Here is a 22,877-nt window from a genome sequence, read left to right on the forward strand (position 1 = left end):
ACCAATCAAATGTCACAGACAGACATATAAATTTTATTATAAACCTTCACAGTTTCATCGTTATTGAACTAAGTATAGTTTTTTTTTATATTTTTTAAGACTTGAGTCGGCACAATTTGATTAATTACATCGTGTTTCTTTTATTCTACAATATATGATATGCATAGTGTAATTAATTACATTAACTAATTAATATAGTCAAATACTCACGTAAGTTTTATCTGTGAAAACATAATTCGACAGTGTGAAGTACATATGTAATATTATAATATAATATCATCGATGTTTTGTAAAAAGGGCGAATTACCCAAAATACTATTTTACAGGAGGATTTTTAACTTATGACATCTATTTATTAATTACCAGTGTCTATAATTATAAATGTCTAACAAGTTTATAGGTAATAAAGCTTAGAAAGAATACTACTATAAGGATAGTAGGCATTATAATATAATATTTTTAAAGGCCTAATTCTAATATGTCAACATTTTTTATTTGTAATACTAAGTGGATATTCGCCCTTACGATTTACGATTACGTTTTTAAGTACTTTCCTGTGGAGATAGAAATTCGCCGTTTTTACACAACAAAGCCAGTGAAGTAGCTACATATTGTTTTTTCATTAAAATCTCGATTTCGCCAAAATGTTTGATCGCCCTTTTTGCAAAAACAACGACGATATACTTCTTCATAATGAACCGATGTTTTCTTAGATTCATTAGATAACAGTAAAGCAAGATACATATATGAAGGAAATTAAATATTATTTTTTTGAATAATATGTTAAATGGATCAAAATAATTTGTCCGAGCGGTATTAAAATATATTATAAATTATAATATTCGCCTCGTTCTTGTGCTACGTTAGTTGTAATTATAAATCACTGTTTCATCGTCAGTAAGTGTTTTAGAGTAAGTTATGATTTTGAAAATGGATACTTGACTAAGCCTGCGTAGGCCGTAGACCCTCTACAGAGACGCTACGAAATGAATTTTATTAATAATACAGTAGAGAATTTTGTCGTTTAAAAAGTAATAAATGTCATATAACAGTGGCGAAATTCTATAGGTACTAAAATATCTTTCAATGTTAATGTTTACTTACGAAATAAGTAATAAAATTAAGAACTGAGAATTAAAATATTCATAGCATTCATTGGTAAACCATGTTGAGTAAATCTACTTCAAAGTTCAAGATGCGACTATAAATTCGACATACTTAACCGTTTTCAACATTCTTCAAATAAGGTATACGAAAAAAATACATAATATGTCAAGAAAAATATCATTAATTCTTTATTTTTATTATTATTCGAAGGGGTAAGGCACCCCCACGAAGGCCGGGCGGCTTACCCATCGATTTATAATGTCGTGGGTTATAAAGACTTATTTGCTAACCTACTTTTAAATCATTCACCGGCTTGTATTCCTGTGGATTTAATTACGTATTTTAAAGTGTTTTCTTTAGACGTGAATTTGATCTCAATACTATACAGCCATCTACTTTTTTATACGACTTCTTACGTTGATCTATGATACGTTCAGAACCAGGATGGTTGCGAACAAAAAGAACGAGAAATCATGAGATATGTGTTGTTTTTTTTTTGCATTTTGCATATTCAGTATTTTGGGTTTGTGACTTGTGTAATTTATGTAACTAAAATATACCCATTTACCACGTTTTTATTAGCTCGTATTCTTGTTTGTCCGGTAGGTACAGATTTTTTCTTGTGTGTCCAGTATATTTTTTTCCCTTTTGTCCAAGATTTGTATTGGACGATTGAAGATTTTTAACAAACTTCCCGACTAGCTAGACATTTGAAAATTTTAGAATTTATCAGACCACGACTACAATGCATTATTTTAATACGTTTAACCATTTTAAAGCAGAATTGAATTCATTTTCAGTTAATTCTGTTTTGTATGGATAGTTATTATTGTTGGTTGCTAAGGAGGTACTAAATTATTAATATATACGTGCGTTACTATGGAAATCAATATGAAATGTCAAAACGACATTTCAGTATTCTATATTTATTCAGTATTTCTATCAAGTACAATAAAAAGTTTTTATTAATACATAAAATTGTCAAGTTTATATGATTCAACAGAATATTTAAAAACGTGGTATATAAAAAGTTATTTTTATCTTGTAATTATTTTTAAATGTTCAACGGTTACTTAAGAATATCTAGACAGTCCAAGAGTTGTATTGGAGCTTTTTGGATTCAAATCGTTTACCTCACTCTAACAAGCAATATTCGCGTGTAATCGTACATTAATCACTCGTCACTTACAAACCCATTTACGACAAAGCTTAATAACTATATTAGATAAAGTAAACAATAATATATAAGCGAATGTTTGGTAGGTTACAAGGCCAATAAGGCTGTATTCCCAGGAAGCGATAGAAAAGACGAAGAGTAATCTTCATTTAATACCTATGTTAATATCGGCACATAAAATTAATGCTTTCCAATGGCATTAATAAAACTTATTTTCGCTTCGCACAAATTGTTATCAAGAGATTTATCTCTCTTGAAAATATTTAATAATGTAATTTGTAATACATTAACTCAATTACAGAGAAATGTATTATGTACATATAAGTCGAGAAGTAAATACGTATATAATACATTGACGTATTCATAATTATTTTGTAATAAATGTAAAAAATAAAGTTACATTTATATTAAGATAGAATCATAAAATATTATGGTAGAGAGACATTTTTATCAGTGAAATTATTACTCAGAACTATAGCACGTAATATAAATTGATAGATTTTCGCGAAACTAAGATGATTATTTATAAATATTTATACCACTATTTCCACAAGTCTTATATGAGGGTACATACGTAATTCAAGTTTAATTTTCTCCAAGTGCCTTTATGACAGTTGAGATATAGAGAATGATAACAAGTTTTCCGTACTTCCGGCGATATTTCACAATAATAAAGTATCTTTTTAATTTTTTTTTTTAAATAACGTTGATTATATAGAAAATAATAACTTGAATTCCTTTTATTTATATCTGATCTATCTTTGGTGAGCAAATCAATGAATTTAAAATCATATATAATTATAAAGATATATAAAAAACATTTTAAAATATTGATAATCAATAACTTGAAAACAACTCAGTTAATACCTACCAGAAAAATTGTCTTTTGATAAAAATGTTAATTATTGGTTAAAGCACATTGGCGCGATATCAGTTACTGGTTATACAGATTCAAATCCCGTCGGGTGTCGTATTTTTTCAGAAGAGATTTTTTCTGGTAGGTATTATCTGAGGTGTTTTCAAGTTATGTATGTTGACAAAATTTTATTGATTATCAATATTTTAAAGTGTTTTTTTATATATTTTTATAAATATATTTATTTTAAATTCTTTGATTTGGTCACAGAATATATAGAATATTAAATTCTCAGATTTAGAAATAGTTTATAACAATGTATTCAGTTGAATCTTTAGTATTTAGTCGTTAAATGCGCATATTAGCATCACACACCCCCTTAATGGACTGGCAAATTCCTTCGTTTTTCCGAACGAAAAAAATACGGAATACATCCATTCATCTACATCGGAGAAAGAATATAGTCTTTAAACTTAATAAATAATGCTGTCACTCACATGTAAAGATGACAACTGACGAAATGGCCAAGAATCCTCTTTTTAAATAATCCTTTTGTTAATGCAGCGGAAGGGAAACAAAAAATAATATTATTAGGTACGGAAGAATAATTCGCACCGTGTTTGCGATATGAAAGCAAGCCTATGTAACCATGAAAATGATAACGTTATATATCTGCCCAATTAGAAAAGGCCCGAAGGAACAAACGAATACAAACAGAGTGTATTATTAACCAAAAATGCCAGGAAAAAAAATCGTAATAACATAATATTCGCCTGCAAACGAATTATATATTAACTTTACTGTTTGTAATTTTTTTGCGTTTGAAACTCAACGCAAATCCATACTTACACAGACTATTTATTAAAATATTAAATAATACAATCAGAGAGTCCATGAGGATATGTCGAAACCGTGTCCGCAGGCAAGTCAATTAGTGTCGCACTAGTTGGTAGCAGGTATAAAGCCGTGTCCACATTGGCAACTTTGTAATAATTATCGTAAAATTTAATAACGTTGCCAGCAACTTGTTGCCAATGTGGACATGGCATAATGTTACAAAAATATAACACTATTGATTTAAGTTAATGTATTTCCTACGTGTATTGAAATAAATTTAATTTAAAATTCCGAATCACCTCTCAATTTCTCTTAAATATAACTCACGTTTGCTGTACTAGTATGTTGATTTCATTACTAAATAAATACGGCAGGTGAAATAACTTACATTTATATATTAGTACTTATTTAATGTTTGATTAGTTAGGTACAATCATCTTAAATTCTCAAAGCAGAGGTCAGCAACCGACTTCTGATTTTTGTGGCACATAAATAGTTAACTATATTTATTGTATGTTACTAGCAAGCCTGTTTTAACTATCTCCTTTGAAGAAACATAATTAATATGATTCAAGAAAATTTACATATTATGTTTATATGTTATAAATCCGTAAATTGGATGGTAAACACAAAAAGGCACTTTACTTGGTCATTATTATCGATTTACAAACCAAACTTATTTTAATGACATTGAACTATTTTTAAAATGAAATACTAATGGTGTACCTACATCAGTCACTAACTATAGATATGTACAAATTGTGTATGCACAATTTAATGAAACAATGGATTTTCCTTCGATTCTTACCACAAAAAAAAAAGAAATTAATCGGTTTCATGAAGAAAAAAAAGACTTAACGTGATTATAGATAATTTGGGCTTCAAAAATCGCATCGAGACAGGCAGTTACAATGTATTTTTTCTTACACGAACCATCTTCTCATAAAACTAAAAGTTAAATGTGACTAAAAAGCTTGCTGATCCCTGTTCTAATTCGTGTACGTTTATTATTGCTGTCGTTACAATTGGCTCGCTAATTAATATAAAGCTTTTTTTAAAACTATCGGTACAATTAATGTAAATATATCTTTCAATAATATTTTATAGTGATTATAATATAGCATATATTATTTGGTACCTATATTGCGTTTAATTTAAGAATACCAAGCGAATGTCAGCAATCAGCAGTGACTACTTAATCTTAAAAGCAATTCTTCTGTTTCTATAATGTAGTCTGGGATTAATGTGCCTATCAGATCCTAATCTATCTCAGGATAACTTGAACCTTTAGTCTTTATCGCAAGCGTATGTAGAACGTAGAAGCTATCTTTGATCTTCCTTTATAAAGGTCGAGCTTCCTATTTCAAGGGATGCTCTTTCTGCCAGGATTTCACATTATGTGTGTACCCATTTGCTACGCGGCGCAATCCTTCAAGATTTTACTACACATAAATTTATTTATAACCAGTGACATTTCCCATTTCCAAATTGTCATGTAAGCAAAAATAAAACCCAACGAAATAAATACATTCAAAGGAAAAACACTTGGTTTGAGTATTTTTTTACGAGCTTGGTCGAGGATATCGGACCCGTTTCAGATATTATTTCCGTATATATAATACATGTGAATTAAATATAAATGATCTCAGTGCCACTAATACATTCTTTAAATAATTAACTACTTGTCCTTATGGCGCGCGTTAATTATATATTTTTTTTATTAATTAATTATGGTAAATTTTGATTATAAATAATTTCAATATTTGAAGTTCATGCATGTTTGGGCATGTTTACGTGGCGAACGCAGTATACGAGTTATTATAGGGTACTAGGCATTCGTTGTTAAAAACAACATTTTTTTAAATTAGACAATAAAAACGGTCAAATTTTGAAATTTAAAAATTGAAAACTATGAACTAAAAATATTCATACGAAATCACAATGCTTAATGATAATTTGGAGGTAATTGTGGTTTGATTTTTAAAATAATTAGTAGTGGTATGTCTGCAGTAATCTTTTAATAATACCAAAGTGTATAAAAATATAATTTTTGGCTAATATGGGATATATGAGTTTCACAAGTTAGACCGACGTAAATTGTATGATTGCCCACAGAATCTCCACAGTTATCAAAGATTAAATGAGAAAAACCTTAAATACGTCACACTTCAGGTGTAACTATTCCCATATCGAAAACAATATTAATTCGAAGTAATCGGCTCTAGAGAAGAATGCACATGTAAAATGTAACAGCACGTACTTATAACGAAAAACGCCACAATTATGAGGAATAAACCCTTCAACGCCTTAACGGTGGTCGGCCACCATTGGGGCGATTGTTACTTTATCATCTGCTACCCGGAACAGTCCGGTGGAGCTGCACTCGTACTGTTTGTGGAGGTTCTTAAGTCACGAAATGCGGCGTCGTCCTCTGCTACGCTTACCGTTAATATTTCCTTGGATGACGAATTGGAGAATGCTGTACTAACTCTCATAATGTGATTGAGGTACTGTAGCTTTTAGATTTTGATACTACACTGAACTTCCCGATTTTTTCCTATTCAATTGAGAACGTTGAGATTCGTCACCCGGTCAGTCCAAGGAATTTTGAAGATAAATTACAGCCATATCTCGAAAGCCTCAATTCTCCGTGACATAATATCGACGTGCCCTAGAAAAACCATGATAAGTCTGAAAATAGCGTTTTAAGTTTTATTAGCTTTTTATAATATCATATTTTTGTGCATGTCCTGTAAAAATTTCAGGTCTCTAGCATAAAAATTGACAAAGTTAGGTTTTCGACAATGGTGCTCTATATCTACATATCGCATCGACCAAATTTGTGTTCACATAAATATCCGAGGAGTATAGTCATATATCAATAAAAAAAGTGTACTGCGTTTTATTTTACGAGTAAGAATGTTGTTATACTTGCAATAACAGTCTTTAACGGAGATCCTAATATACGGCATGGTTTATATTGACGTATCACATTAGTTTTGAAAAATATATTGGTTTATCTTCGGAAAATATTGGAATTTGCTGTAGGTAAATGCAGTTTTAGTTAAAAAGCTACTCACTAGTCACTAGTACTAGTGTTTTATTATCAAAATATTATATTATTGAATATAAAACAAACAAAATAGAAAAGAATTATTTTGTACTAATATAGGTTGGTACTTTTACTATACTAGGACACAGTAATAATGTTTAAATATTGATTATTCATTATATTGATTCATCAGCCAATTTCAATCCACCGCAAAATAAAGACCTCCACAAGCTTTCTTCGACTATTTTCGGTTAATTACTCTTCTACTTAGATACCCAAAAAACAATGTTGTAGGTAATGTTTAAGTTTGAAATTGTTATATTATTTGATATTAAACAAATATCCAATAGAAAACGATATGGATATATCATTATAATAATTCACTGTTTCAATTATTTAGATGAGTAAAAAAAGTATGTAATTATAAATAAACTTAATTTAAATAAATACCCAGCAGAAAACGACATATTATAATTTAATATTATTACCTATCACTAGAAAACAAATTGTTTTGCAATTAAAAATGTACCCACCTAAAATATCCGATCATGTCCGATCATAATGAGGCCCCCATACAGATTGTAGAACAGGTTTTGTTTTTACGAGAAATGGATGTCAGCCACTTGCTCAACCTATTAGGTACGTACTCTGACTCCGACCACAAATTGAAAAACAATTTGTATCTATTTTTCAGACCCATGATTCAACCTCGGAACCCACGATGTTATAGGCCGATGCTTATACCTATAATATTATGTTTTAACTTCAAAAAATTATTTTATTTTCGGTACAGTATGACACATTTTGATTAAATTAGTCTTGTACATCGATAATAACAACTAGGCAGTATTTGCATGTTTAAATTACAAAATATTTTATTATTTAAAAGGAAGGACTTATCTAGCTAGCAAATACAAGAGAGTTTATTTTATTATTCTCTTAGTAAAATTCTTACTAATTACGGAATAATATTTATGACTTAAGAAAGTGAAAAAAATCATTTTTATTACTCTTTCAAATGGTGAGAATTTCCGAAAAGCTTACTAATTGATTTGTACACATTGGGACCAACTTAAGCTCATTGTAAAACTTAAATACGTCCGACGTATTAATTTTATGTTTGCAATAATATAAAAGGGTATATATTATTATTACTTTGTACATTGAATGTTTCTCGAAAACGAGCTCTGTGGATTATAAATTATTTTTACATGTCGGTCACCTAAAAGAAAAGATTAGCCGGGTTTTTTGAAAACTTATTTTATCTATTATTTTCAATAGAATTTTACCGAAAAACGTGTATAATAGTCAGTTTATGAATCATTTATTGTTGTCTAGAATCTAGGTAAATAATATGTATGAGATGGGATTAACATATTGTGGTATCCCCGGTAGGTATAATATCAAACAAAATATCAATTGGTTTTGAAAAATCTAGTACCTACTCTCATATATACTTACCTCGTATTAATTTATTGAATATGATTGTTTTAAAATATGAAAACTAGCATAAATAGTAATTACTATTTTTTTATCTAAGTTAAATCGGTCAAAGTTATATAGATCGATCAAAATAGTAAGTTAAATAAAGGTGCTATGAATGATAATTGATATTAAACTATGTTTTTTTGAGAAAGTATTTAATAAAACTCTACGTAATTGATTAGATTAGATAACAATATAATGTATCATTTAAAGAAAATACTAGTTAAAAGCCAACCGTTTAGAAAAATGCAGATTCGTACCACGATTATTTAAATTTTAAACTAAATATTACAATGTTGGGGAGGCACATATTTATTTTATCTTTCCAAATAAATTATTGCAATCATGACACCTCGTATTAATTAACATAACTGAGTTCAATTAAGACGTACTTATACTGATGTTTCATGATTTATGTTGACAATTAAATATAATTCAACTATGTTTACTAATCGATAATTAAACTCATATCAACAATAAACATTAGAAAAACAAAACGAAAGTTAATATGATCACTGTATCAGTATTTATAAGCTTTTAATTACAATTTTACAAGATCAATTACAGAAAGATATTATGTTGCAAAAATTGAATTGAAAAAAGTGAATAGAAGGTAGGTACTGAAAAGGTTATCACTTATCACTCTTGCTACAGCAGAACTACATAATGTTGTATCAATGTTATTTTAGATAGGTAATTACCTAATCGTGATTATAGAATGTGTATGTAATACAAGCCTAGTATAAATTTTATATGAATTTAACTTCTGCTGATGAACATTTTAATAATGCCATCTCATTTGATAACAAAAGTGAATTCAGCTGTCTTTAAATAATAATTATTAGGTTATAAATAACACTTTCCTTAGGTTTATTAGTATTAAAATTTGTGAAACTAATAAACCTACTTAAATATATTTTTTCCAACATTTCGATGCTTTGGTAGGTACATTTGTGCCAAATTGTTATGTATAATATTATATTCCACTAGCTATTTAATATTTTTGTATTTTTGTATTGAACAATAATAATTATGTGTGTTCTAAAGTGATAATTACTAATTAAATTCACTCAGTATATCCTTTATGTAAACCATTAACGAACTTATAATGATTTATTTAATGAAATATATTATCTCTCTGGTTTCGATAATTGTACTGAATATTAATTAAATTAAAATTGTTCTAGCGATATACATGACCATTAACATTACATTGTTTTTTTCTATCTATTCTATATTTTTAATGAAAAATTTGTTACGAAGTAGGTATAAAAAATAGATATTTTATTGATGGTGTAGTAAGTAGTGTTATGTACTAATGTCCTAATAACTTCTTTATTATTCCATTATAAACATTTTCCCTGAATGTTTATTATTTCGTAATGTACATATTCTGATTATTTATAAAAATATCAATAATAATTTGCAAAAAAACATAAAAAGTCATACTTAAATACATTTAAATTATAAAAACTCCGTATAAAAATATATATATATCAATATGTCCCTATATCCCTTGTTAAGATTTTATAGACACGCTGTACTATTTCGAGTTAAATATTGCGCAATGTCAATTTTTCCGTAAAAGAGCGTTATAACTATAGTTGTAATTAATAAAATCGTATGGAGTAAGAAAAATGCGACGTAAAATAAGGTTTCTATCTCAGAATATGAATGTGTTATGCGGAGTCAGTAATCTATTTCGTCCGCGCAAAAGCATGTTGAATCGAGTCAAAATATAAAGTGCGTAATATTATTCCAAATAAAAACGATTTTTGGACATTATCTCAGCTGTTAATTAATGAATCATCATTAAATTTTGATAGGAATATAGACCATAAAATGGTCTATCTGATTTACTTAAATAAGATAAGAAAAAACTTACTCATTTTATATGATGAATTTAATAGCGTAAATATTTTAGTTTTTTCGCTCTCCTGAACATTTATGATTTTAGACTTATCATGGTTTTTCCTGGGGCCGTCGATATCCTCGTTTAGCGACCATACCATAGAAAATGATTGATATAACGTCATAACAACGAACCATATGCAGTCTCAGACCTAGGTTAAAATCTAGATTGATAAGGAGGCGTCTCATTTTAAGAAAGGCACTACTTGCGATCTCAATTCCAGTTTTATTTTTATTTCGTTAGACTGATTTATGAGAAAGAGAGAAGATATGAAAAATGGTACAAGTGCTATGAAACAATTCTATGCCTGCGAATCATTTGATTAAACCGTTGTCAGCAGCTGATATATATTTACCAATTGTCCAAATCCGTTTTGACAGGTAATTCGGAAGCAGTTTCCTAACCGGTTAATATGTAGCGGCAGTGTCGCAATAAAATCGGCGATGGCTCGGGATGCCATTTTGTTTCGCTTGATTCGTCAGCGCGGCAGGCAATTAGCTAACGGGCGAAGAGAAAATTGGAGATGTGCCGTTTCATTGATACGAATTGCCCAAACCGATGACGGCCCAATGGAATGATTACAGAGCGGATAGGTTTTATTGCATACTGCTGTAGCATCACAGCACAACATGTCAGCAAGTGGCGAAGACTCCTGACTAAGTCATTATTTAGCGGTAACCTTAAAAATACGTGAAGACATTTTCACGATTCGACTAAAAATGTTGTGTTCGGGTGGGTAATACATCGTTTTTTGCTGAAAACAAGTTTAAAAACCAATTTGATAGCATATTTTGTACGTTTGCATAAAAAACGTACGTGTCATCAGTAAATTTAAGCATTAAAAATATTAATTTTAAAATCTATGAACATAAATACCTACTGCAAAAGAATAATACGCCTACCTACTAAATTGTTTCCACATTAAGAATTAATTGACTAAATAAAAATAATTACAAGAAAAAAAGAACTTTTTATACCTATACAACGTTTCAAAATTTTCTGTTGAATTATTATGCTCAATATGCTCAAACTTGTACAACAAACAAATATAGAATACTGAAATGTCATTTTGACATTTCATTTTGATTTCCATAGTAACGCGCGTATATATTAATAATTTAGTTGCTAGGACCCCAGACCCCTAGCAACCAATAATAATGGATTGGATTACGGATTTCTTCCGAAATAACTTTTCATACAAGAAAGAATTAACTGAAAATGAATTCAATTCTGCTTAAAGATGGCTAAAAGTATTAAAAGAATGGATTGGCATCGTGTTCTGATATATTCGAAAAGTTTCAAATTTCTAACTAGTCGGGAAGTTAGTTAAAAATCGGTTGCAAGATTTGTACTGGACAAACAACAACCGGACAAACAAGAATACGAGCTAATAAAATAAAATAAAAAAGTTGGTAATATTTGGTATTGATTAATGCGTTTAATTTAGTTTTATGTAGGGACTCTGTTCAAAAAATAAATGAAATATAGTTTACCTAATATTTCCTACATATTACTTAGGATTTTGTAAGTAATTGAATCTTGGCGGGTATTATGGTGTGTGGTATTTCGGAGTAGTAATTCTGTATTATTCTAAACAAATTTACTTAATACATACTTATTCATAATATAATATTATATATATGGTGATTGATCGAAAATTTTTGGGGATGTATGTATATACCTACAAATTGCATCTAACAACATTTTAATACGTAGATACTTAATATAGGTTAAAGTTATTAATTATATAGGTACCAACTTAATTCTTATTAAAATCTATAAAAATACCAAAACCCTATATCATAATATTTAGTCGATACTGATTAAATGCGTAAATAAAACTCCCTCATCTATGACGATGACATATTTGTGATGTTTTTATTTTAATTGTATTTTAGTCATGACTTAACTTGTTTTGAGATCATAATCAAACCTATCGATTCAATCAATAAAATTATTATTTATTTAAGTTTCGTCATCTTTTGTGCTTTCGCTATACGATATCTTCATGCATTAATTGCACTCGCCAATGTAATGCACACAGTTAATTTTTGTTTATATAGAGCAAAACTAGTGATGGAAATACCATAGATACCCTCTGTGAATACCTACATTCAGCAAGCATATTAAAATTCCATTACTTAAAATAATTTCTCTGCATATTAACCCTAAACTTTATAGTTTTTTAGTCCTTATATACCAACACAGGATCGAGAGTAGTTAAATCAGCTCGGAGGCCCTCATTCATAAGTGAATAAATTCAGACTGAAGATTATGAATGGTACCTACCTTGTTTTTATTTTTTTTTTTAAAGTAATTTCCGCTGAACTTCCGACTTTCGACGTAGTTTTGTTATCCGAACAACACAGAAAAGTTAGAATTTCTCATTAATTTAATGCTACGCCATATTAAATTTAAGTAGCAATAAATTTAAAACACTTGAACCATAAATCACGTCGATTCTCACTTTCATCGGAGGCTATAATTTTAAAAGTTCAAATATTCAGCAGACGAACTTTGAAAAAAAAACATAATGTCGTGTCAAATAGCAGTATGATAGTTAGTGAGAGAAACGTGTCGTGTCACTCGCACGTTCAGGAATCCGACATAGCATTATATCATGTACATACCAAGCTAGGAATAGATAATATAATGAGAGTGTTTTGTACTAAAAACAGCCGCAGGTGAACTCAACACATCGCAAACAGATAATGCTCCCGCTTCAACAAATAAATTTGCTCGAACAACAATGCTGTTAATGACCGTCTATATATAATATGTAGGAATAGGTTAAGCGGTTAAGAAAAGGAAAATAGTGTCACGTTGTGGATACGTACCTATACGTAATTTGAGAGTAGGTAAATTCTCACCGATAGAAGAAGAAGCAAGATCGATTCTCTTTCACACAAACCCCCACCCCGCGGCCGTTGCTGATACCTACTTGTACTTTGGCGGACAGGAGGGTTGCACCTTTATCGATCTCGTTCACTTTTACCCTGACTTCTCAACTGGATGGATCTTTCAACTTAACCTACTTTTTGTACATGGCCGGACGGACGCCGGCCACATAAAAATCAGTTTTTCTTTCACTTTTATTGAACTTTTATTAACATCAATTTCTAAAATTCAGTGTCTACAATTTGAAGGGATGCAGAGCAGATGAGTACCCTATTATTTTTATTTATAATGTTTTTTTTGTAGAATAGCATGTCTTCGCATAAAAAAGATCACCGAGTCTCCTTAATTTCAATTGTTATACTTGTCAAAATAAATTTAATGTTTTTTTTGCCTATAATAAACAACTATTGTTATCTCTAAATCTAGTGTTTTCTTTATTTACATGGTATTTAATTATGTACACACTTAGACAGCACTTGGCGCCCTTTTTATCAATTCAATTTTATCACACACTTATAAGTCTCTTTTATACATAGTTTTCTCAGTCTATTTAAATTCCTTTTTTTTTCATATTTTATAGATGCTAGTTCTCTGTTAATCACATACAATTGTCAGCGCGATCTCATGGCCCTGAATAATTCAATTATCCGATTTTACTATTCACGCTTTAATCTAATCATGCTCTACCTTTAACTTGCAATTTCTACAATTTATATTTTTATTGACACATTCTCTCCTCTATTTTATCCACATATTTTATAATCCATTTTTATCGCAAATTACAATAGGTAGCGGAAAAGTTGAACGCAAACACATAACAATTCAATAAATAAGACATAGGTACCATTAGTATATTATTTTATCTTAAGTTCATGATCATGTATTATTTTCTATTAAAACATTTCTTTCTGATTCTTCGTGAGTTAATTTACAATCATAATTTTGAAAAAACTTCTAAGAAAATATATTATATATAACCAACGGAGAAAATCTTTTTGAAAAAAATACGACAGGAATCGAATCTGCATCTCTCGGGTATAGCGCCCATGCACATAGACCACTATGCAAAAGGCGTCATATTTAATTGCGACAAATTTTAACTAATGGCTGTTAATACTCTCGTCTTTTGTCTTTTGTATTTTATATATTTTTTTATAATTTTGTACCCTTTACTTTACTTTTCATACTGTTTTTGTGATACTGCATTGCATATATTTATTTCTTCTTTACACTGTTTCTGTGTTTTAAATGTCATGTTGTGAACGTCTTAAATTTATAATTTGTAATGTTCACGGTATGTATAAAAAAAAAGTATAAATCAAAGTAAAATTCGTCGCTTTTTAAGTAAGATTTTTTCTATTAGTTATAATATATTTTCTCACAAATCTATGTATGCTCAATAATTAGAATGTTGCATTCTTAAATCTTGTGAACTATTCGTTAGAAAAAAAATGTTAATTAATTTACAATCCTTATATACACAACATCCGCTTAACAATCAATAACACGGAAAATGTATTCCAAACATAATCCACAGTAGGTTTTATAACATCGCATCACACTAACTCAGACATAATATACTAACAGGACAAGCCTATCTAAAAAGATTTAAACTGACGGACAATGATTGCTGTCCATGTGACGGCAACACCTCTCAAACAGTGCGGCATGTCATCAACGACTGCCCAATAGTAGAAAATGAGCGAGATGTTTTCAGAGCTTAGTGCAGTCAACATGATGATGAAATCGAACTTCAAAAACATCACGTAATACTAAACAACAAAATATCTGGCCATAAAAAAATAAAGAAATAAATGAATCCATCTAACACTAGTAATTTAAGTGGTTTGTAATAGTTTTTACTTAACCAAACATTAGCCGGCTCTCACATCTAATCTCGTCCGACTGCAACACGTCGAATATGTCAGTGTGATTTTGTTGGCATTCACAAAACACATGTAACTAAATCTACCGCATGTTTGCAACTTTTTAATTAGTCATAAGCAACTATTTCCACCCGACATACAGCGCAGGTAGACTCCCGAAATGTCGCACTTCATCATTCATTTTGGCTTGTCGTGTGACGTCACTGTCCTCGCATGGGTTTGCCCATCTATAAGCACATAAAAAAGTTGCATGTTGCGGTCAGTTTTGATTTATGTCTACTATCCCAGTCGAGAAGATTTTCAATGTGCGACTGGAATTATATTCTTTCTTTCCTCACAAAAATACGAAATGTGTGTTATTTGAGCTTATATTTATGTAACATAACATTCATTATTACATTTATTACCTAGTAAAGTACGAAAAACCAAAGATATGGTTCACAATAAAAAATTAAATAAATTAAATAATAAAACCTAGACAGCAAATGCAAAATTAACTATGTATTAAAAATTAATTTCACTACAAACAGAATATAATAATAACAGTAATAGGTGAGTTAGTTATAAGTTGTACCTATTTACTTTACTTGTCGGGTTGATGACGAGATACCACGTTGAAGAATCGTGTGGCGCCGACTTGTCTAATGTGTCAACTGTTTATCACTGTTTTGATGAAGATTTGAAAACTTACCTGTAACAAACCAAAGAAAATAATTAATGAATAAACATATGAATATACAATTGGTACAAGACAATCATGTAATTATTTATAAAGAAGGGGTAAGCTGATTAAATGCATATTAATTAGGTAACTACATACTGAAATTGTACCCACACACGTCATGTATAATATAAATAACATAAAATTATTTTTACAATAGAATAACACGTTATGTAAAACAATTTTTAAGTGATAAATGATGTAAAACGTGAGACGCTGTGAATCTCCCCAACAGGTAGAACACCTCTCCCAACCCTTTTGAGTTATCTAGATCCTAGTGTACCCAAGACAGCGACTTAAGTACCTCTTTAGATTTCGATGATAGGCCGATGCCCCAGATAGTCACCTAACCCGAATGACACTCGATCAGTTTTCCCTCGCTAAATGACGCCCAATTTCCACTATAGTTTTCAGTGCGGAGCGTCCCCACATCGTGATAGTTTTTTTTGGATAAAAGATGAAAGCTTGAGACATTAATCAATTGAACGAATTCGGCTATGGTATATTTTTTAACATGTGTGATATTCTCACAGCACAGGAGGAACCAGTCAATCATCCAGACACTCGGAGATAAAGAAACGGGTCATGACATTATATCTTGAGATGCGTTCTGTAGTTTTTTGAACATATCATTTGGCGCGGCCCGAATAACCTGGGGCGACTGGCTAAGCAGAAGAATAGCGACCAGGTTACTGGTGGCAGCATTCATTCTATCCTTAGAGAACCAGAGGACTGAGAGGGGGTATAGAGTCGGTTACATGTAATTGTACGTAAAACATTTCACCGTGGCAAAGTTCGCCGTGAGGTTTATCGGAAAGAGCTCCAATTTGATTAGATTCAATATGAACATTAATTCAATTTTCATAGCTGATTTTGGCAAAATTCATGAATTCAATAATGAAAACCTAACCTAACGTAACAAATAATCCAGTACATCGGCTATTTTCAAAATTTATTTGCTGCTGGTTTACCGTAAAGTGTAAACTGACAAAAACCGTGTTTTATTTAGACATGAATTTGATGTCAGTACTATAAGACACAAAGAGGTTGGACGGTCTCTAATATACGGCCATACATTTCCGATACAACATTTCACGGTGAAGTGTGATACGGCGAACTGCATACGTACCTATACGTTTCTGGACACGATAGACTACAGAGTCTTGGTAGCTCAAATTATGACGAAATTTCAAAATAGTCAGGATTCTAAGTCGTTAGGGAACGGCTAAGAATAGAGATATTCTTATCTATAGTAAAATACGAACCCGATTTTTTGTTCTCGTGAAAAAAATTAATACAGTCAATGTATAACTACATAATTTGAAAACACTTCTGAGAAATACATATTTAACCACTTTCCGCACTTAACAAGTGTTTTCCGATTAGGTATGTGCAATGAAATAATGTTTCATTATTGAATATTGCCAATTATTCGTTGAATAAAAAAATAGTTTATTAAAAGAGATAACGCAGTTAGATACTGGCAATGGTAAAAAGCCGACAAAATCAGAGTAGGCTGGGTCAAAGTTCCAGTTTTGGAAACCATCAATTTGAGGTTGTCAACCGGTTCACATACCTGGGTTCCAATATTACAAAAGAGAACGAGGAACTGGAAGAAATAAAAGCCCGTATAACCGCTGCAAATAAATCGTACTTCTCATTGCTGCCCATATTCAAATCCAGAAATGTCCACAGAAAAACTACGGCTCTATAAAACCGTCATACGCACAGTCGTTGCATACGGGTGCGAGTCATGGACGCTAAATGTGAAAGCAGCTGAAATGGTGGATTGCTTTGAGAGAAAGATCCTGAGGCGGATATACGGACCCATGAATGATGGTGGGGAGTGGAGAATTAGGTATAACACGGAACTATACCGCTTATGCCAAGATTCAAAACTCTCCACCTTCATAAAACTCCAGAGGCTAAACTGGGCAGGCCATGTCCACCGCATGCCTGAGTCACGGATACCGAAGAAGATCCTCGAAGGAAACCCAGGGGGGAAAAGCCCAGCGAGAAAGCCATGCACACGATGGGGTGACAACATTACAAAAGATGCCAACCAGCTGCTAAAAATCATGAACTGGAAAGACGTGCGGAGGACCGTTCCGGCTGGAGGACGGCGGTGGAGTAGGCCTGGGCTCGACTTGAGCAGTAGCGCCATCGAAGAAGAAGAAGTTAGATACTGGTAAAGTGATAAGTTGGCAAAACGCCATACAATAATATTATGTGAGTGCATTTTAGCTATCGCGTCATGTCGTTTGTTGGTCAAAGGATACTGTTTGTAGAGGCGCCTATAGTTTTGAAAGATTTTCGTCAGCGGTTAAAAAAATAACGATCCAAGTGATCCGGAAGAGTAATTTTCTTAAAAAAATTAAAAGGTAATTCTATTATAAATTGCGAAGATGCCTCCGGGAAGACATAAAATCTTTGAACAAAGCCCCAGGATTATAAAAACATGTTTCCCCCTCGAAGGCTTTTTAACCTTTTCATAAAAAAGCACAACGTTTACCTAGCCCTGAAACCATCCATTTTTGGCTAGATTGTAATAAAATAACGACTCTGTAGCTATAAAAACATACAGGTGCATTCGTAAATAATATTATAATATAATGCTACTTAGATGTATTTAGGTATAATACTAATTATTCCAAATTAATTACATACTATAATATGAAACAGGATGATAAGATCGCCAAGTTAATGGAATGGCAAAGGGCCGGATACATCGAGTAGACAACCGCTGGACAAATGTAATCACACTATGGTACTCAAGAGGCACTAAACTACCAAAGAAATACCCTAAAACTAGCAAGGTCGACGAACTTATAAAGTTCGGCGGACGTACGTGGTAGCAAATAACTAGGGACCAAGAAAATTGGAAGGACCTGAAGAACCCTTCATCCAGGAAAAGAACCGATCCCGGCTGATGATAATGAGTAAATACCAGTAAATCTAGCATAGCATATGCTCGAAATTATAGGACCCGATGCAGCAACATAATAATATAACCATTCGAAGAACTGTATTCATTCAAGAAAACCGATAGTTTCATCTATCTGGTCTCCATCGTCACCGCTGACAATAACGTTATTAAAACAAAAATTGAAAGCCAGTACAGCGATAATCAAACCGAGAACATCTGATATGCAAAGTACTATTTAATTATGTAATTTTGTGGATTAAGTCACATCTCCAATGACCGCCTCAACTACGAATTAAAATCCACAATAAAACTATACATTGTAAAGCGTAATATGTCTGCGTACGAAGTAGTGTATCTCGGGGTTGAATCCTGGGTCTGGCAAATTCTCGTGTTGTTTTCCAATGTATGTTTTGAATTGTACTATTTCTCGTAATAAAACGGTTAGGAAACCTCTTCGTGAGGCTGCCCAGATCCCACATCGGATTGTAGAGCCAATTAATAATATATATTATCATGACTTGTATCTATATCACATAGTAATTTAATACGTATACGTGCCATATCTACGACTTTTGCATTAAAACATAAAACAAGCTGAGCCTAATAATATGACTAATTGGAGATTGCTTACTACAAAGCAACCATACCACTACAGTAAAGGTCATAGATTGGATGCTAGGTAATAGAATTTGTCTCACATAAGGACATATTGAGTGATATCTTAATTAAGAGGGCTCATATGGAAGAGGGCTAACTACTAACGATATTAGATATTTTGACCTTAGAATGGAATTATGTGGAAACGGAAACATATCATATTAATCTGGATAAGTATATATTTTCCTTAGCTATATTATAAATGGAGGTGTATTTTTGGAACTCAGTTCCAAATTAGATACAATAATTTAGTTAGACGACCTATTTAAATCAATAATTCAATTGTAGATAATTAAAAATAAATACATAATACTATATTTGGATATACCCATATATATTGGTTACATGCAAATTGTACGTAAAACATTTCACCGTAGCACATTTCGCCGTGAGCTTTCTATCGGAAAGAGATGACCGTATACTCATGGCCCCCACAAGGAGGGGCTGACAGGGCTCTAGCCTGGGGGCATGGCGTGGCGTGTCTACCTTATAAGTGAGATAAACAGTCATCAAAAATTTGCTCTAATCGTAAAAAAGTCGCCCGCGGCGCAATTTTACTTGAATAATATTGGATAATATTATAAAATATGTAATTATGTGATGAAAATTTTGATTATTGTGTGTCGATATTCGAAAACTTCATAACTCAAGTGGATTTATTGAAAAATACATATAATCGCTAAAAATACACTGAATACCCTAAATTTTAACTGGAACACCATTTGAAAAACGTTTCTGTCGAGCGTCACACTGCTTTTAATCCTAGCAATAGGTAAGGGGGTCCGACAAAAATCCTGGCCTAGGGGCCCGCTTCAGGATGTGGGAGCCATGCGTATACTATACGGTCACCAATTTTATTAGAATCAATATGAACATTAATTCAATTTTCATAGCCGATTTTGGCAAAATTCATGAATACAAGAATGAAAACCTAATCTAACCTAAGTTAACCTAACTTAACAAATAATCCAGTATATCAGCTATTTTCAAAATTTGTTTGCCGCTGGCTTCCTGTAAACGTAAACAGACAAGAACCGTGTTTTGTTTAGACATGAATTTTATCTACTATACGACCCAAAGAGGTTGGTCGGTCTTTATATTTCTAATACATTGCACGGTGAAGTGTGAATAGTGTGATACTGCGAACTACATACGTACAAATTTCCGGACACGATATATTACATAATATAATATGAAAAATGTTATGTAAAACTGTGTTCGTATAATTTTCCGTTCACTTCTCCGTATCATTAGCCTTTAAAAATGTATCGAGAGAATGATGTATCGATCACAAAGCTTTTTGTGCATTGATCCTTTTGTAAACAATAATAAAGAAATTATTTCGAAAAATATCAGTAGTAATATCAGTAACTTTGGCCATGAGAGAACAGAGGTGGAAATAATTGTATTACAAAATGATATGGAAATTAACACCGTATTCTTAAGTTTGTATGTACCTACCCGATATTAAGAAATATATTATCCACGAATATCATATTATGATTGTTTGAATCTACGTGTGCGAATCAATGTTTTCAAGCAAAAGGAATAAAATAATAACATTTAAAGAAATTCAAACAAGATTGAGAATTAGATCACTGTGTATCTGAAATTCATTGTTGCTGTGTGAAATTTACTATTTTAGAGAAGTCAATTCAACTAATCTTTAGTCTCAATTACGTACATATATATAGTGCGTTATAGTTAATTTTACGTAAGACTTATCTGCCATTTTCTTTTGAAAGTAGAATAAATATTGTTAAATACCAACAGACAATAACTTGGACAACTGTTTAAGGAAGACTAAAACAAATAATTTTATTAAAGTAATAACAAGTTAAAATTTAAAACAGTCAATCGCAAGACCTACATTTTTTTAAAATAGCTTATATGTAGGAAAACTTTGCCGATCACCAATGACATTAATATGGACGAAGCATCTAGAAAATAAAATGACACTCACTTTGTGTCGGGTCTGCCGGATGGCGAAATTCATATTTTAATATCGGTATCCTACGCTCAAATGAACATTCTGCTTGCAAGCGGTCTGGCGAGACCGCTGGGTCTGCCCATACAAAATTTCTGACTGTCAGGTTTCGACTCCACCGTTATTATTGTGTTACAAAATGCCAATGTGCCTAGTAAAAAAATGTAAAAAAAAATCTACTAAATACTCCAAGAAAGATGGGATATCACTTTTCATGTGTTAGTATTATTTATTATTTATAAAATGCCATTTTAAGATAATGTTTATTCAATGCAATTGAATGACAGAAACCATTGGACAGTTGCCTGTGATGCGCTGGGCTCACTTGCGTCTAATCTCCGAGAAGTCGTAAGTAACCGAGAATCTGTTTCTAACGCAATGAGTCATGACACTAATACGCCATTACAATAAAGGTTATATTACTATAAATTCTCGAAGCTTGTATCGCATAATGGAAATGGAAACGTCATATGGTCACGTGACATCTACCTATACATCTGTGAATGACTTTCATGCACAAGCCGGTATGAAGTGAGTTGTCCATTTAATATGTCATTGCCGATCACTGAATTGTAAACGTTTTTGTTTGACTCAAAACTCTCAGTCAGGAAACTCAGAAATAATCTGTTCAGTGCTCTCAGTGTATTACAATACCTATTCTGGAATGTTATAGGTACATATTATAAAAAAAATCTGATCATTAACTGAAAAAAAGGTTCATGTGAATCTTCCCTTCTCCTCCTTTTCTAAAATAAGCCAGTCGCGTTCAATCAACCGAGTGTTTTGTATGGCGAATGAGCACTGTATTACCGAGAACGAAAACTAAACTTAATAAAAATATATTTAAAACGGGAATTAACCAATGACATATTAAATTAACTCATCCGAAACTGAATTATTTCTGAATATATTTAACTTTAAAAGTTATCGATTCCCATAGATCAGCGACTCCCAATCAAGGTTCCGCATAAAATTGCAAAACCTTGCAGAAAATTTTGAAAATGAAAGTAGTAAGAATATTTATAGGCCTATTTCAAATACCTACCGAAGGACGGGTAATGGTACATTATTAAGAAAACTTTAGATAAACCTCATCGAGGTACATTTTGCTTAATACCTGTTGGGTCACCTGCTATATTGTGGAAGCTCATATTCACCGCCTTAACGTGGAAATGGTTAAACTAGAGAATACAAAAAAATGGGACTAATTGCCTTCAGGGTGAGGCTGTAGCATTTTTTAATTCTCAGGTGTAAATAAATATGAAATAAACTTAAACACGTCTTAAAGAATATTTTATTTAGGAAATCTACGTCTGTATCATATATTTTTTTCCGACCATGCCCGATCCTAATAAGATCATATGGGCTCCACAGAG

At 31.5% G+C, this 22,877-nt stretch overlaps 1 protein-coding gene across 1 annotated transcript in view; it reads right to left on the reverse strand.

Annotated features, from left to right (window-relative positions):
- capt (adenylyl cyclase-associated protein 1) overlaps positions 1–22,877 on the reverse strand; it is a 286,526-nt gene that overhangs the window by 92,381 nt on the left and 171,268 nt on the right. The window lies entirely within an intron of this gene.

This window comes from Rhyacophila brunnea, unplaced genomic scaffold (assembly GCF_057557595.1).
Source record: "Rhyacophila brunnea isolate RB1 unplaced genomic scaffold, BYU_Rbru_1.0 scaffold_2, whole genome shotgun sequence".
Taxonomy (NCBI): domain Eukaryota; kingdom Metazoa; phylum Arthropoda; class Insecta; order Trichoptera; family Rhyacophilidae; genus Rhyacophila; species Rhyacophila brunnea.